The sequence below is a fragment of the Pseudophryne corroboree genome, chromosome 10 (assembly GCF_028390025.1).
Source record: "Pseudophryne corroboree isolate aPseCor3 chromosome 10, aPseCor3.hap2, whole genome shotgun sequence".
NCBI classification, from domain to species: Eukaryota; Metazoa; Chordata; class Amphibia; order Anura; family Myobatrachidae; genus Pseudophryne; species Pseudophryne corroboree.
Window position 1 is genome coordinate 230,876,633 of NC_086453.1, and position 14,933 is coordinate 230,891,565.

The 14,933-nt window shown below is 41.2% G+C and overlaps 3 pseudogenes; all 3 read right to left on the bottom strand.

Moving 5' to 3' along the window:
• Nucleotides 1-736: 736 nt before the first annotated feature.
• LOC134968298 (5S ribosomal RNA) lies at nt 737-855 on the bottom strand (annotated as a pseudogene).
• Nucleotides 856-7,511: 6,656 nt separating this feature from the next.
• Nucleotides 7,512-7,630, bottom strand: LOC134968311 (5S ribosomal RNA; annotated as a pseudogene).
• Nucleotides 7,631-14,286: 6,656 nt separating this feature from the next.
• Nucleotides 14,287-14,405, bottom strand: LOC134968323 (5S ribosomal RNA; annotated as a pseudogene).
• Between the last annotated feature and the right edge of the window lie 528 nt (nt 14,406-14,933).

Genomic DNA, 14,933 nt, shown 5'->3' on the forward strand with positions numbered 1-14,933 from the left:
AGGAGGCAATTCTGAAAGCTGCTAGACCCTCGGATATTGCTTCAGATATTCGGAGACCTGTCCCCTGCTACCCTAGCGAAAAGGCGCTCTCTCTACCCCATCACGTCGGTGTTACACAAAGAGAACATTCTATATAGATGGAGATTCCCTACAAAGTTGCTTATTTTTATACAAAGGGGAGAGGACAGAAGGCTCTTGTGTGGGCGCACTCTTATAGAAAAGAAGTAAATTTGATAAGGTAATTGAGATAAATGGTTAAAACATAACTTTTATTGACTAATATTACAAACGAGGTTGTTACCGGAGATCTATCCTTTAAGAATGCAATATACCGAGCATCTTAGTGAGATAAAAAATGTTCTGGTCTCTTAATGATTAAAAGTGTGTGGAAGGGCGGTAGACATTAGTTGGTCATACCCCCATTCCCACTTGACCAGTACAGACTTGCTGTATTGATGGAACCACAGGGTAGTCAAGACACAAAAATAATGATAATAACTATGCTCTCTTGGCTTAAGTAGAATTAGAGAAATGATCAGAAGTCATTCCTCTGAGTATAATACAAGAAAAATGGACATGCTCCTATCTGGATTTGAGACAGTAATAACGGTAGAGGTAAATATGGCACCTCACGTAGATGGTGCCCGTGACCAAAGGTCTGGAGATTGCAGAGTAAAGAAAACAAGTGGTGATACTGCTGTTGGTGTTGCTACCACATAGGTGAGGAAAAAATCCCACTCTACAACACCAGGTATTCGCAGGTGGTCCCCCTTCCTGGTACTGACTTGGCCCAACGCTGTTTAGCTTCCAAGATCAGACGAGATCGGGCGTTGGCAGCGTGGTATGGTAGTAGAGAATTTTATGTGAACATCAATGAGAGTGCACCTATTTAAGAATATTGAAAATCAGAGCCGACAGGAAGAGGATTGAGGAAAGATGGAGTAAAAAGGTGGATCTGCTTTCCACGTTAGACCTGATCCAATATTCCCACTCATGTGGTGCAATGTACCAGGAATCGTAAATGAGAGTCCACGAGGATAGTGATCTATAGACAGTTGAAGTTAATGAGAATCATGATCTATAGACAATTTGAAATTAATAAAAATACAGTCAGAAAAACACTATCACAGGTATATTACAGTATATCCCGACAGATAGTGCATGATAGGAGATGCTGATTGAAACAGATAAATGCGTAGTCACTCTGGTGATACGGTCTGTTTCAAAACTGAGGGTAAGGTCTGGGATCTATAGGGTTAAGCACTGAGGTGACTGATTTATAGAAACTATACCAACATATATCTGTTAACCATGTGTGTCATACACTGTTTGCCACGTAGTCCCGGATAGAATATGGGATGCTAATATATACTAATTATCTGCATGCATAAATTGCTATGAGGAGGTAATAATAAAAATGGATGAATACCAGCACTTAAATAAGTATAACAAATATAATGGTCAAAAATTAATAACACCTAAACTAGGCGTTAGTTTCCAATAGGTTCACTCAATGCTAGGTGAGTGCTAATGAATAAAGGTCTCTAGATAATCACCCCTATGATACGTACTAGGTACGAGATAATTCAAGCGGTACTGCTAGGTTTTGTAAGTAGGAGTTGCTATCCGTGTCAGAGAGCCACCGGATAGTAATGCTTACAGTTTCACCAGAGATCAGGGTAAGCCGAGAGAGCAAGGCAGATAAATGAAGCTAAATGCCAGGATACGGTAGTGTCGACGGGACCCCTGTTCCTAAATGCGGAAGACGCGTTTCGCCCTAGGGCTTGTTCACTTCCGGGTTCCGTGCTGTACGGTGTAGGGAGAGGGCTTTTATGTCCGCCCCGGTTAAGGCTTAGCCAATCATGTGGTGTGGTGTGGTGGGTGTGATCTCCCCATATGTGTAGTTGCTAGGAGACCGCATGCATAAGGACGTCAGATAGGGAGGCGGGAGATACATAACTTATCGCGAGATCGCGGGCGCCATCTTGGATGTGGGAAGAAAATCTTGAAGGTTTGTGTGGGCAGTTACTAAGAGACTGAGAATAGCGGAGCGAAAAACGTCATTGCCGGAGGCTAGAAACATTGGGTGATGGTAAATCACCAATTAAGATATGTCGTATGATGAATGTGATCTCCCCGTATGTGTAGTTGCTGGGAGACCATATTTACTGGTGACGTCAGATCGAGAGACAGCAGATGCACCTCATATCGCGAGAGCACGGGCGCCATCTTAAAGGTGGGAGAAATGCCATAGAGAATAGGGTTTGTATAAGCGGTTGCTAAGATACTGATAATACAGAGCTGAGAAGTCATAACCGGAGGGCTGTGAACATTAGGTGGTAGTAAATCACCATTGTTAGATATAAGAATACTAAATAGTGGATAGGTGGCAAAAGCCCTTATTGCATTGCTGCGTTATAAAGGATGCTAATGTTGCCATTTGATATTAGGTGATACAAATAGATTAAATATTTAGGAAGAACTATACATGGGGGATGAGGGAATGTGATGAGATGGGGATATAATAATGAGAGAAAATAAAATATGATATGAAAAATCTATGAGATATATAAAGAAATAAATAACCTAAAATTATGACTGGAAGTGGATAACAGATAAAGATAATAATTTATTAGTACCATACTTGAGTATAGGGAAATATTAAAATGAAATTAAATTAAAATGAGAATAAAATTAAAAAATTTTTTTGAAAAGTAAAATGATAAATAAATAAATGATAAATAATAAATGAATAAAAAATATATTGATAAATGAAAGGTGAAAAATGAAAAATGAAAAGCAAACAGGATAGGCCTGGGGGAAATTGTAATGGAGGGGCTGGACGTGCCTAAGGGGCCATGATAAAAGGGAGGTAAATGTAGGAGTGGAGGGGTCGGATTGTGACAGTGATAATACTGTATGTACATAGGAAAGCAGGTGTCGGGGTGCAGTAACAAGTCAACAAATGAAAGGGGTGAGTGGAAGCTGAGGATGGGATGTGAGTGCAAGGGGGTGCAATGACCATGGGAATAGATAAAATAATTAGTCTTGCATTTGTGAGGATAGAAAAGAAGATGAGGGGTGGGTGTGAGTGGTTATGATTGATGGGGGAAAATCAGGGATAAATGTCTGGTGGGTGTGGGCTATTGGTGAAGAATGGAAATGGGAACTAGGTGTAAAGAGGAATGTTGGATGGGAAAGGGGGATGATGAAGTCAGGTGTTAAAAAGTGATGTAAATATGGAAGATGAGAGGTGCATGGAAATTGTGTGCAGTGAGAGGTGTAGGTGTATCCATGACCTGTGGAAAAAATGATAAAAAGAGGAATATAAATTCAGAACATATAAATGGTAAGTGAAAAGCTAAATTACAAGAAAGCTCCATAATTAATGGTTTCATTCAAGCCAAAGGGTTTCAGGCTGTTCAGGCGGAAAATCCACTCACTCTCCTTTTTGTATAGTTCTTTTGTTATGTCTCCTCCTCGTATTCCGAGATGTACTCGATCCAAGCAGAAAGTCTTGAACCCTTTGATGGATCCTTTATGCACAGAGTTGAAATGTCTTGCTACTGAAGTGAGCTGTTTCATTCTGTTTAAATCTCTGGAGGCATTACGGATGTTCCCAAGGTGTTCCAAAATTCTTTCTTTCCATTTGCGAGTGGTCATGCCCACATACTTAAGATTACACTCGCACGTTATGCAATATATCACCGCCTGCGTATTACAATTGAAGAAATATTGTAACTTAACAGGCTGGTCAAATTTATCGATGACCGTGTTGGTTTGCAAAATTTGGGGGCATGCTTTGCAGTGGCCGCAGGGGAAAGAGCCTGTGATGATAGGTTTTTTGATATTTGAAGAGATCAAATGGCTGTGCACTAGCTGGTCTCTCATATTTTTTGATCTGCGCCAGCTCATTTGCAATGGGGAGTCGAAGAGGGGTGCCAAATCTGGGTCCAATTGTAAGATTGGAAGATGTCTAGTTATTGCTCCCTTCAACTTCCTCCATTCAGGGCAGAAGGTCCCAATGAAGCGAACGGTGTCTTCCTGCTCCGTGCTCTTATTTTTCTTTCCAAAGATCAAACTCTCTCTTTTGGTTTTTGCTATGGCAGTGTATGCCCGCTTGAGTGAGCGTCTGCTGTAGCCTCTATCCAGTAGACGGTTGGTTAATTCCAAGCTTTTGGCCTTGAAAGTTGAATCTTCCGAGCAATTGCGTCTTAGGCGTAAATATTCCCCTTTAGGGATGTTCTCCACAGTGGGCGGAAAATGAGAGCTTGTTTGGTGTAGGAGGCTGTTAGTAGCCGTCTCCTTACGGAATAATTCCGTTTCCAAAAATCCTGCATTGGATTTATAAATACTAAGGTCTAAGAATGGTACTCTCGTTGGGCTGATAAAGTGTGTCAAGTTGATGTTGAGTTCATTGTGATTAAGAATCTGAATGAACTCCAGAAGTAAGTTCTTATCACCGTTCCAAATCACGAAGACATCGTCGATGTATCTTAGCCATAGTATTATATGTGTGGTGTATTTTTCATTGCAGATGTCAAACACGTGAAAGTGCTCCCACCACCCTAGGAAGAGATTCGCATATGTAGGTGCACATGCTGCCCCCATAGCGGTTCCCCTGATTTGTAAGAAAAACTGGTCTTGAAAAACAAAATAATTTTTTGAGAGGACAAAAGTAAGTAGCTGTAACAAAAAATCCGAGAAATCATTGGAACCAATTTGATCCAAAAAGAATTTGGTTGCAGCCAAACCTTGTTGGTGATTGATGCTCGAGTAGAGTGCCTCAACATCTAAGGTTGCTAGGAGGAAGTCATCCTCAAAATGAATATTGTGAATTTTTCGTAGTAAGTCAGCAGTGTCTTGCAGATAAGATGGTAAGTCAAGGACGAAATCGCGTAGGTGTAAATCTAAGAATCGACTCGGCTGCTCCAACAATCCTCCATTACCCGACATTATCGGTCTGCCTGGTGGCACTTGGATGTCTTTATGAATCTTCGGCAGAAGATAAAAAGTTGGAGTTCTCGGGTTTTGTACAGTCAAATATGCTACTTCTTGTTTAGTGATGGTTCCCTGAGTAGCAGCCTCTTGTATTAAAGAGGTATAAGCTTTTTGGAACCTTTTAGTGGGATCGTTAAGAAGTTTTTGATAGCAGAGGGGGTTAAGCAATTGTTTATGTGCTTCCGTGATATACATTTCTAACGGCCATAGCACAATATTACCACCCTTGTCTGAAGGTTTGATAATTACGTCTCGCCAGGTTTCCATCTCACGTAATGCTTTCCTTTCTTGATAATTGAGATTTCTTGATGGATATTGATGGGAAGTTTTAATTTGGACGTAAATATCGTCGAATTCTTTCGACACCCTGTTAAGAAAGACCCTGATTTCCGGGCTGGTATTATCGGGTGGGAAAAATGAGGACTTTGGTTTACATTTGGCTCGGCAAGGAGTGCTGTCTTGTATGTTTGATTCCACTAGTAGGTCTTCGAGCGTTTGGACTGCTTGGAGCTCCTCAGGGGATAAGTCTGTGATGTTATCGCTGTCTCGTCTTGCGTGGTGTTTTGTAAAGAACTTTTTGAGCAGGAGTTTTCTACCAAATAATCTAAGATCCTTCTCCCAACAAAATCTGTTGAATGATCTGGAGGGTGAGAAAGATAGGCCTTTGGCTAAAACAGCCATATGTGCAGGTGAAAGGGGTCTGCCCGATAGGTTGATAACCTGTAAGGAGGAAGAAGTCGGATGAATTAGCGTAGCGTCTTCCTCTGTCGGGCCGGATACCTGGCAGTCCTTGATAGGTCCCAATCGGGGTTGCGTCTGTCGCCTCTTCTTTCCCCCCCGCCGGGTTTTCCTTGGTTTTTGTCCCGGCCTCTTTGTTTCAAGCCCTGGCCTAAAAAACGTGGAGAGAATTCTCCTTCACCTTGATTGAATCTGGCGTTGTCTGAAGTCTCACTAGATGAATCTCCACTGTTTGAAGATTCAAATTCTGAGAAAGTCGAGTCGTCCCTCTGTCTTCGATTTCTGCTCTGGGGTATGGAGTTCCACCTGAAGATATCCCCACGCGAGAAGTCTCGTTTGTCCCTAATGAATTTGTTACGCTTCCGATCAGCTATTGTTTGTTCATATGACTTAAGTTCTTTTTGATGTTTCTCAAAAGCTGTCTGAAAAGACAGATCTTTTTCCCAAATTTCTAGGTTATGGCCCAGTTCCTCTATTTCTTTTTCCACTTGATCTATGAGTAAAGTGTCATGTTTGACCAAAAGATGTAATAGTTCTTGGGAACACTTCAGGAGTGCTGTCTCCCACTCTGTCTTCAAGTTCTCCGTGGCCAGTGGGAAAGAGGGGAATATTTTGGGTCTCAACCCCCGAGGCACAATCTTATGTTTAATATAATTCTGTAATGTGGTAATGTCCCACGAAAGGCGAGTCCTTTTCTGCAAGTTCTTTTGTAATCTAGCAAAAGAAGTTTTCCAGTCAGAATCAGTGGGGGATTCGTCAAAATTTTCTGTGAAGAAATCCCCAAAGGTCTCCGGGTTTTGTCGTTTTGTTAGCTCCGCTTTTAATGAGAAGGTGGTCATTATAGAGACTGCTTCCAAAAATTATTTAAGTGAAGGTGTTACTGCTAAAATGGACAGATCCGGTAAGGAAAACGTTGTCATAAAGTGCGATACGGAAAACCGTGCCAAGGATCAGAGACTGTTTGTGCAACAGTAGAAAAATACTATACAAAAACCTAGGGCGATCCGGCACCGGTAAAGCTAAATAGGAATAGATACTGAAAATTAAAGAAGAAAAACCAAAACAGGACAGTGAGTTACCCTAAACTGGTAGGGGAGAAAAAGGGCAAAAATTAGCCTTTTCCATATGGTATACTATATACGTATCGGTGTTATTATCGTCCTAGTTGGTGGTGCGCCCAGAGCCAGAAAGTATGCAAACTTTTATACAAAGGGGAGAGGACAGAAGGCTCTTGTGTGGGCGCACTCTTATAGAAAAGAAGTAAATTTGATAAGGTAATTGAGATAAATGGTTAAAACATAACTTTTATTGACTAATATTACAAACGAGGTTGTTACCGGAGATCTATCCTTTAAGAATGCAATATACCGAGCATCTTAGTGAGATAAAAAATGTTCTGGTCTCTTAATGATTAAAAGTGTGTGGAAGGGCGGTAGACATTAGTTGGTCATACCCCCATTCCCACTTGACCAGTACAGACTTGCTGTATTGATGGAACCACAGGGTAGTCAAGACACAAAAATAATGATAATAACTATGCTCTCTTGGCTTAAGTAGAATTAGAGAAATGATCAGAAGTCATTCCTCTGAGTATAATACAAGAAAAATGGACATGCTCCTATCTGGATTTGAGACAGTAATAACGGTAGAGGTAAATATGGCACCTCACGTAGATGGTGCCCGTGACCAAAGGTCTGGAGATTGCAGAGTAAAGAAAACAAGTGGTGATACTGCTGTTGGTGTTGCTACCACATAGGTGAGGAAAAAATCCCACTCTACAACACCAGGTATTCGCAGGTGGTCCCCCTTCCTGGTACTGACTTGGCCCAACGCTGTTTAGCTTCCAAGATCAGACGAGATCGGGCGTTGGCAGCGTGGTATGGTAGTAGAGAATTTTATGTGAACATCAATGAGAGTGCACCTATTTAAGAATATTGAAAATCAGAGCCGACAGGAAGAGGATTGAGGAAAGATGGAGTAAAAAGGTGGATCTGCTTTCCACGTTAGACCTGATCCAATATTCCCACTCATGTGGTGCAATGTACCAGGAATCGTAAATGAGAGTCCACGAGGATAGTGATCTATAGACAGTTGAAGTTAATGAGAATCATGATCTATAGACAATTTGAAATTAATAAAAATACAGTCAGAAAAACACTATCACAGGTATATTACAGTATATCCCGACAGATAGTGCATGATAGGAGATGCTGATTGAAACAGATAAATGCGTAGTCACTCTGGTGATACGGTCTGTTTCAAAACTGAGGGTAAGGTCTGGGATCTATAGGGTTAAGCACTGAGGTGACTGATTTATAGAAACTATACCAACATATATCTGTTAACCATGTGTGTCATACACTGTTTGCCACGTAGTCCCGGATAGAATATGGGATGCTAATATATACTAATTATCTGCATGCATAAATTGCTATGAGGAGGTAATAATAAAAATGGATGAATACCAGCACTTAAATAAGTATAACAAATATAATGGTCAAAAATTAATAACACCTAAACTAGGCGTTAGTTTCCAATAGGTTCACTCAATGCTAGGTGAGTGCTAATGAATAAAGGTCTCTAGATAATCACCCCTATGATACGTACTAGGTACGAGATAATTCAAGCGGTACTGCTAGGTTTTGTAAGTAGGAGTTGCTATCCGTGTCAGAGAGCCACCGGATAGTAATGCTTACAGTTTCACCAGAGATCAGGGTAAGCCGAGAGAGCAAGGCAGATAAATGAAGCTAAATGCCAGGATACGGTAGTGTCGACGGGACCCCTGTTCCTAAATGCGGAAGACGCGTTTCGCCCTAGGGCTTGTTCACTTCCGGGTTCCGTGCTGTACGGTGTAGGGAGAGGGCTTTTATGTCCGCCCCGGTTAAGGCTTAGCCAATCATGTGGTGTGGTGTGGTGGGTGTGATCTCCCCATATGTGTAGTTGCTAGGAGACCGCATGCATAAGGACGTCAGATAGGGAGGCGGGAGATACATAACTTATCGCGAGATCGCGGGCGCCATCTTGGATGTGGGAAGAAAATCTTGAAGGTTTGTGTGGGCAGTTACTAAGAGACTGAGAATAGCGGAGCGAAAAACGTCATTGCCGGAGGCTAGAAACATTGGGTGATGGTAAATCACCAATTAAGATATGTCGTATGATGAATGTGATCTCCCCGTATGTGTAGTTGCTGGGAGACCATATTTACTGGTGACGTCAGATCGAGAGACAGCAGATGCACCTCATATCGCGAGAGCACGGGCGCCATCTTAAAGGTGGGAGAAATGCCATAGAGAATAGGGTTTGTATAAGCGGTTGCTAAGATACTGATAATACAGAGCTGAGAAGTCATAACCGGAGGGCTGTGAACATTAGGTGGTAGTAAATCACCATTGTTAGATATAAGAATACTAAATAGTGGATAGGTGGCAAAAGCCCTTATTGCATTGCTGCGTTATAAAGGATGCTAATGTTGCCATTTGATATTAGGTGATACAAATAGATTAAATATTTAGGAAGAACTATACATGGGGGATGAGGGAATGTGATGAGATGGGGATATAATAATGAGAGAAAATAAAATATGATATGAAAAATCTATGAGATATATAAAGAAATAAATAACCTAAAATTATGACTGGAAGTGGATAACAGATAAAGATAATAATTTATTAGTACCATACTTGAGTATAGGGAAATATTAAAATGAAATTAAATTAAAATGAGAATAAAATTAAAAAAATTTTTTGAAAAGTAAAATGATAAATAAATAAATGATAAATAATAAATGAATAAAAAATATATTGATAAATGAAAGGTGAAAAATGAAAAATGAAAAGCAAACAGGATAGGCCTGGGGGAAATTGTAATGGAGGGGCTGGACGTGCCTAAGGGGCCATGATAAAAGGGAGGTAAATGTAGGAGTGGAGGGGTCGGATTGTGACAGTGATAATACTGTATGTACATAGGAAAGCAGGTGTCGGGGTGCAGTAACAAGTCAACAAATGAAAGGGGTGAGTGGAAGCTGAGGATGGGATGTGAGTGCAAGGGGGTGCAATGACCATGGGAATAGATAAAATAATTAGTCTTGCATTTGTGAGGATAGAAAAGAAGATGAGGGGTGGGTGTGAGTGGTTATGATTGATGGGGGAAAATCAGGGATAAATGTCTGGTGGGTGTGGGCTATTGGTGAAGAATGGAAATGGGAACTAGGTGTAAAGAGGAATGTTGGATGGGAAAGGGGGATGATGAAGTCAGGTGTTAAAAAGTGATGTAAATATGGAAGATGAGAGGTGCATGGAAATTGTGTGCAGTGAGAGGTGTAGGTGTATCCATGACCTGTGGAAAAAATGATAAAAAGAGGAATATAAATTCAGAACATATAAATGGTAAGTGAAAAGCTAAATTACAAGAAAGCTCCATAATTAATGGTTTCATTCAAGCCAAAGGGTTTCAGGCTGTTCAGGCGGAAAATCCACTCACTCTCCTTTTTGTATAGTTCTTTTGTTATGTCTCCTCCTCGTATTCCGAGATGTACTCGATCCAAGCAGAAAGTCTTGAACCCTTTGATGGATCCTTTATGCACAGAGTTGAAATGTCTTGCTACTGAAGTGAGCTGTTTCATTCTGTTTAAATCTCTGGAGGCATTACGGATGTTCCCAAGGTGTTCCAAAATTCTTTCTTTCCATTTGCGAGTGGTCATGCCCACATACTTAAGATTACACTCGCACGTTATGCAATATATCACCGCCTGCGTATTACAATTGAAGAAATATTGTAACTTAACAGGCTGGTCAAATTTATCGATGACCGTGTTGGTTTGCAAAATTTGGGGGCATGCTTTGCAGTGGCCGCAGGGGAAAGAGCCTGTGATGATAGGTTTTTTGATATTTGAAGAGATCAAATGGCTGTGCACTAGCTGGTCTCTCATATTTTTTGATCTGCGCCAGCTCATTTGCAATGGGGAGTCGAAGAGGGGTGCCAAATCTGGGTCCAATTGTAAGATTGGAAGATGTCTAGTTATTGCTCCCTTCAACTTCCTCCATTCAGGGCAGAAGGTCCCAATGAAGCGAACGGTGTCTTCCTGCTCCGTGCTCTTATTTTTCTTTCCAAAGATCAAACTCTCTCTTTTGGTTTTTGCTATGGCAGTGTATGCCCGCTTGAGTGAGCGTCTGCTGTAGCCTCTATCCAGTAGACGGTTGGTTAATTCCAAGCTTTTGGCCTTGAAAGTTGAATCTTCCGAGCAATTGCGTCTTAGGCGTAAATATTCCCCTTTAGGGATGTTCTCCACAGTGGGCGGAAAATGAGAGCTTGTTTGGTGTAGGAGGCTGTTAGTAGCCGTCTCCTTACGGAATAATTCCGTTTCCAAAAATCCTGCATTGGATTTATAAATACTAAGGTCTAAGAATGGTACTCTCGTTGGGCTGATAAAGTGTGTCAAGTTGATGTTGAGTTCATTGTGATTAAGAATCTGAATGAACTCCAGAAGTAAGTTCTTATCACCGTTCCAAATCACGAAGACATCGTCGATGTATCTTAGCCATAGTATTATATGTGTGGTGTATTTTTCATTGCAGATGTCAAACACGTGAAAGTGCTCCCACCACCCTAGGAAGAGATTCGCATATGTAGGTGCACATGCTGCCCCCATAGCGGTTCCCCTGATTTGTAAGAAAAACTGGTCTTGAAAAACAAAATAATTTTTTGAGAGGACAAAAGTAAGTAGCTGTAACAAAAAATCCGAGAAATCATTGGAACCAATTTGATCCAAAAAGAATTTGGTTGCAGCCAAACCTTGTTGGTGATTGATGCTCGAGTAGAGTGCCTCAACATCTAAGGTTGCTAGGAGGAAGTCATCCTCAAAATGAATATTGTGAATTTTTCGTAGTAAGTCAGCAGTGTCTTGCAGATAAGATGGTAAGTCAAGGACGAAATCGCGTAGGTGTAAATCTAAGAATCGACTCGGCTGCTCCAACAATCCTCCATTACCCGACATTATCGGTCTGCCTGGTGGCACTTGGATGTCTTTATGAATCTTCGGCAGAAGATAAAAAGTTGGAGTTCTCGGGTTTTGTACAGTCAAATATGCTACTTCTTGTTTAGTGATGGTTCCCTGAGTAGCAGCCTCTTGTATTAAAGAGGTATAAGCTTTTTGGAACCTTTTAGTGGGATCGTTAAGAAGTTTTTGATAGCAGAGGGGGTTAAGCAATTGTTTATGTGCTTCCGTGATATACATTTCTAACGGCCATAGCACAATATTACCACCCTTGTCTGAAGGTTTGATAATTACGTCTCGCCAGGTTTCCATCTCACGTAATGCTTTCCTTTCTTGATAATTGAGATTTCTTGATGGATATTGATGGGAAGTTTTAATTTGGACGTAAATATCGTCGAATTCTTTCGACACCCTGTTAAGAAAGACCCTGATTTCCGGGCTGGTATTATCGGGTGGGAAAAATGAGGACTTTGGTTTACATTTGGCTCGGCAAGGAGTGCTGTCTTGTATGTTTGATTCCACTAGTAGGTCTTCGAGCGTTTGGACTGCTTGGAGCTCCTCAGGGGATAAGTCTGTGATGTTATCGCTGTCTCGTCTTGCGTGGTGTTTTGTAAAGAACTTTTTGAGCAGGAGTTTTCTACCAAATAATCTAAGATCCTTCTCCCAACAAAATCTGTTGAATGATCTGGAGGGTGAGAAAGATAGGCCTTTGGCTAAAACAGCCATATGTGCAGGTGAAAGGGGTCTGCCCGATAGGTTGATAACCTGTAAGGAGGAAGAAGTCGGATGAATTAGCGTAGCGTCTTCCTCTGTCGGGCCGGATACCTGGCAGTCCTTGATAGGTCCCAATCGGGGTTGCGTCTGTCGCCTCTTCTTTCCCCCCCGCCGGGTTTTCCTTGGTTTTTGTCCCGGCCTCTTTGTTTCAAGCCCTGGCCTAAAAAACGTGGAGAGAATTCTCCTTCACCTTGATTGAATCTGGCGTTGTCTGAAGTCTCACTAGATGAATCTCCACTGTTTGAAGATTCAAATTCTGAGAAAGTCGAGTCGTCCCTCTGTCTTCGATTTCTGCTCTGGGGTATGGAGTTCCACCTGAAGATATCCCCACGCGAGAAGTCTCGTTTGTCCCTAATGAATTTGTTACGCTTCCGATCAGCTATTGTTTGTTCATATGACTTAAGTTCTTTTTGATGTTTCTCAAAAGCTGTCTGAAAAGACAGATCTTTTTCCCAAATTTCTAGGTTATGGCCCAGTTCCTCTATTTCTTTTTCCACTTGATCTATGAGTAAAGTGTCATGTTTGACCAAAAGATGTAATAGTTCTTGGGAACACTTCAGGAGTGCTGTCTCCCACTCTGTCTTCAAGTTCTCCGTGGCCAGTGGGAAAGAGGGGAATATTTTGGGTCTCAACCCCCGAGGCACAATCTTATGTTTAATATAATTCTGTAATGTGGTAATGTCCCACGAAAGGCGAGTCCTTTTCTGCAAGTTCTTTTGTAATCTAGCAAAAGAAGTTTTCCAGTCAGAATCAGTGGGGGATTCGTCAAAATTTTCTGTGAAGAAATCCCCAAAGGTCTCCGGGTTTTGTCGTTTTGTTAGCTCCGCTTTTAATGAGAAGGTGGTCATTATAGAGACTGCTTCCAAAAATTATTTAAGTGAAGGTGTTACTGCTAAAATGGACAGATCCGGTAAGGAAAACGTTGTCATAAAGTGCGATACGGAAAACCGTGCCAAGGATCAGAGACTGTTTGTGCAACAGTAGAAAAATACTATACAAAAACCTAGGGCGATCCGGCACCGGTAAAGCTAAATAGGAATAGATACTGAAAATTAAAGAAGAAAAACCAAAACAGGACAGTGAGTTACCCTAAACTGGTAGGGGAGAAAAAGGGCAAAAATTAGCCTTTTCCATATGGTATACTATATACGTATCGGTGTTATTATCGTCCTAGTTGGTGGTGCGCCCAGAGCCAGAAAGTATGCAAACTTTTATACAAAGGGGAGAGGACAGAAGGCTCTTGTGTGGGCGCACTCTTATAGAAAAGAAGTAAATTTGATAAGGTAATTGAGATAAATGGTTAAAACATAACTTTTATTGACTAATATTACAAACGAGGTTGTTACCGGAGATCTATCCTTTAAGAATGCAATATACCGAGCATCTTAGTGAGATAAAAAATGTTCTGGTCTCTTAATGATTAAAAGTGTGTGGAAGGGCGGTAGACATTAGTTGGTCATACCCCCATTCCCACTTGACCAGTACAGACTTGCTGTATTGATGGAACCACAGGGTAGTCAAGACACAAAAATAATGATAATAACTATGCTCTCTTGGCTTAAGTAGAATTAGAGAAATGATCAGAAGTCATTCCTCTGAGTATAATACAAGAAAAATGGACATGCTCCTATCTGGATTTGAGACAGTAATAACGGTAGAGGTAAATATGGCACCTCACGTAGATGGTGCCCGTGACCAAAGGTCTGGAGATTGCAGAGTAAAGAAAACAAGTGGTGATACTGCTGTTGGTGTTGCTACCACATAGGTGAGGAAAAAATCCCACTCTACAACACCAGGTATTCGCAGGTGGTCCCCCTTCCTGGTACTGACTTGGCCCAACGCTGTTTAGCTTCCAAGATCAGACGAGATCGGGCGTTGGCAGCGTGGTATGGTAGTAGAGAATTTTATGTGAACATCAATGAGAGTGCACCTATTTAAGAATATTGAAAATCAGAGCCGACAGGAAGAGGATTGAGGAAAGATGGAGTAAAAAGGTGGATCTGCTTTCCACGTTAGACCTGATCCAATATTCCCACTCATGTGGTGCAATGTACCAGGAATCGTAAATGAGAGTCCACGAGGATAGTGATCTATAGACAGTTGAAGTTAATGAGAATCATGATCTATAGACAATTTGAAATTAATAAAAATACAGTCAGAAAAACACTATCACAGGTATATTACAGTATATCCCGACAGATAGTGCATGATAGGAGATGCTGATTGAAACAGATAAATGCGTAGTCACTCTGGTGATACGGTCTGTTTCAAAACTGAGGGTAAGGTCTGGGATCTATAGGGTTAAGCACTGAGGTGACTGATTTATAGAAACTATACCAACATATATCTGTTAACCATGTGTGTCATACACTGTTTGCCACGTAGTCCCGGATAGAATATGGGATGCTAATATATACTAATTATCTGC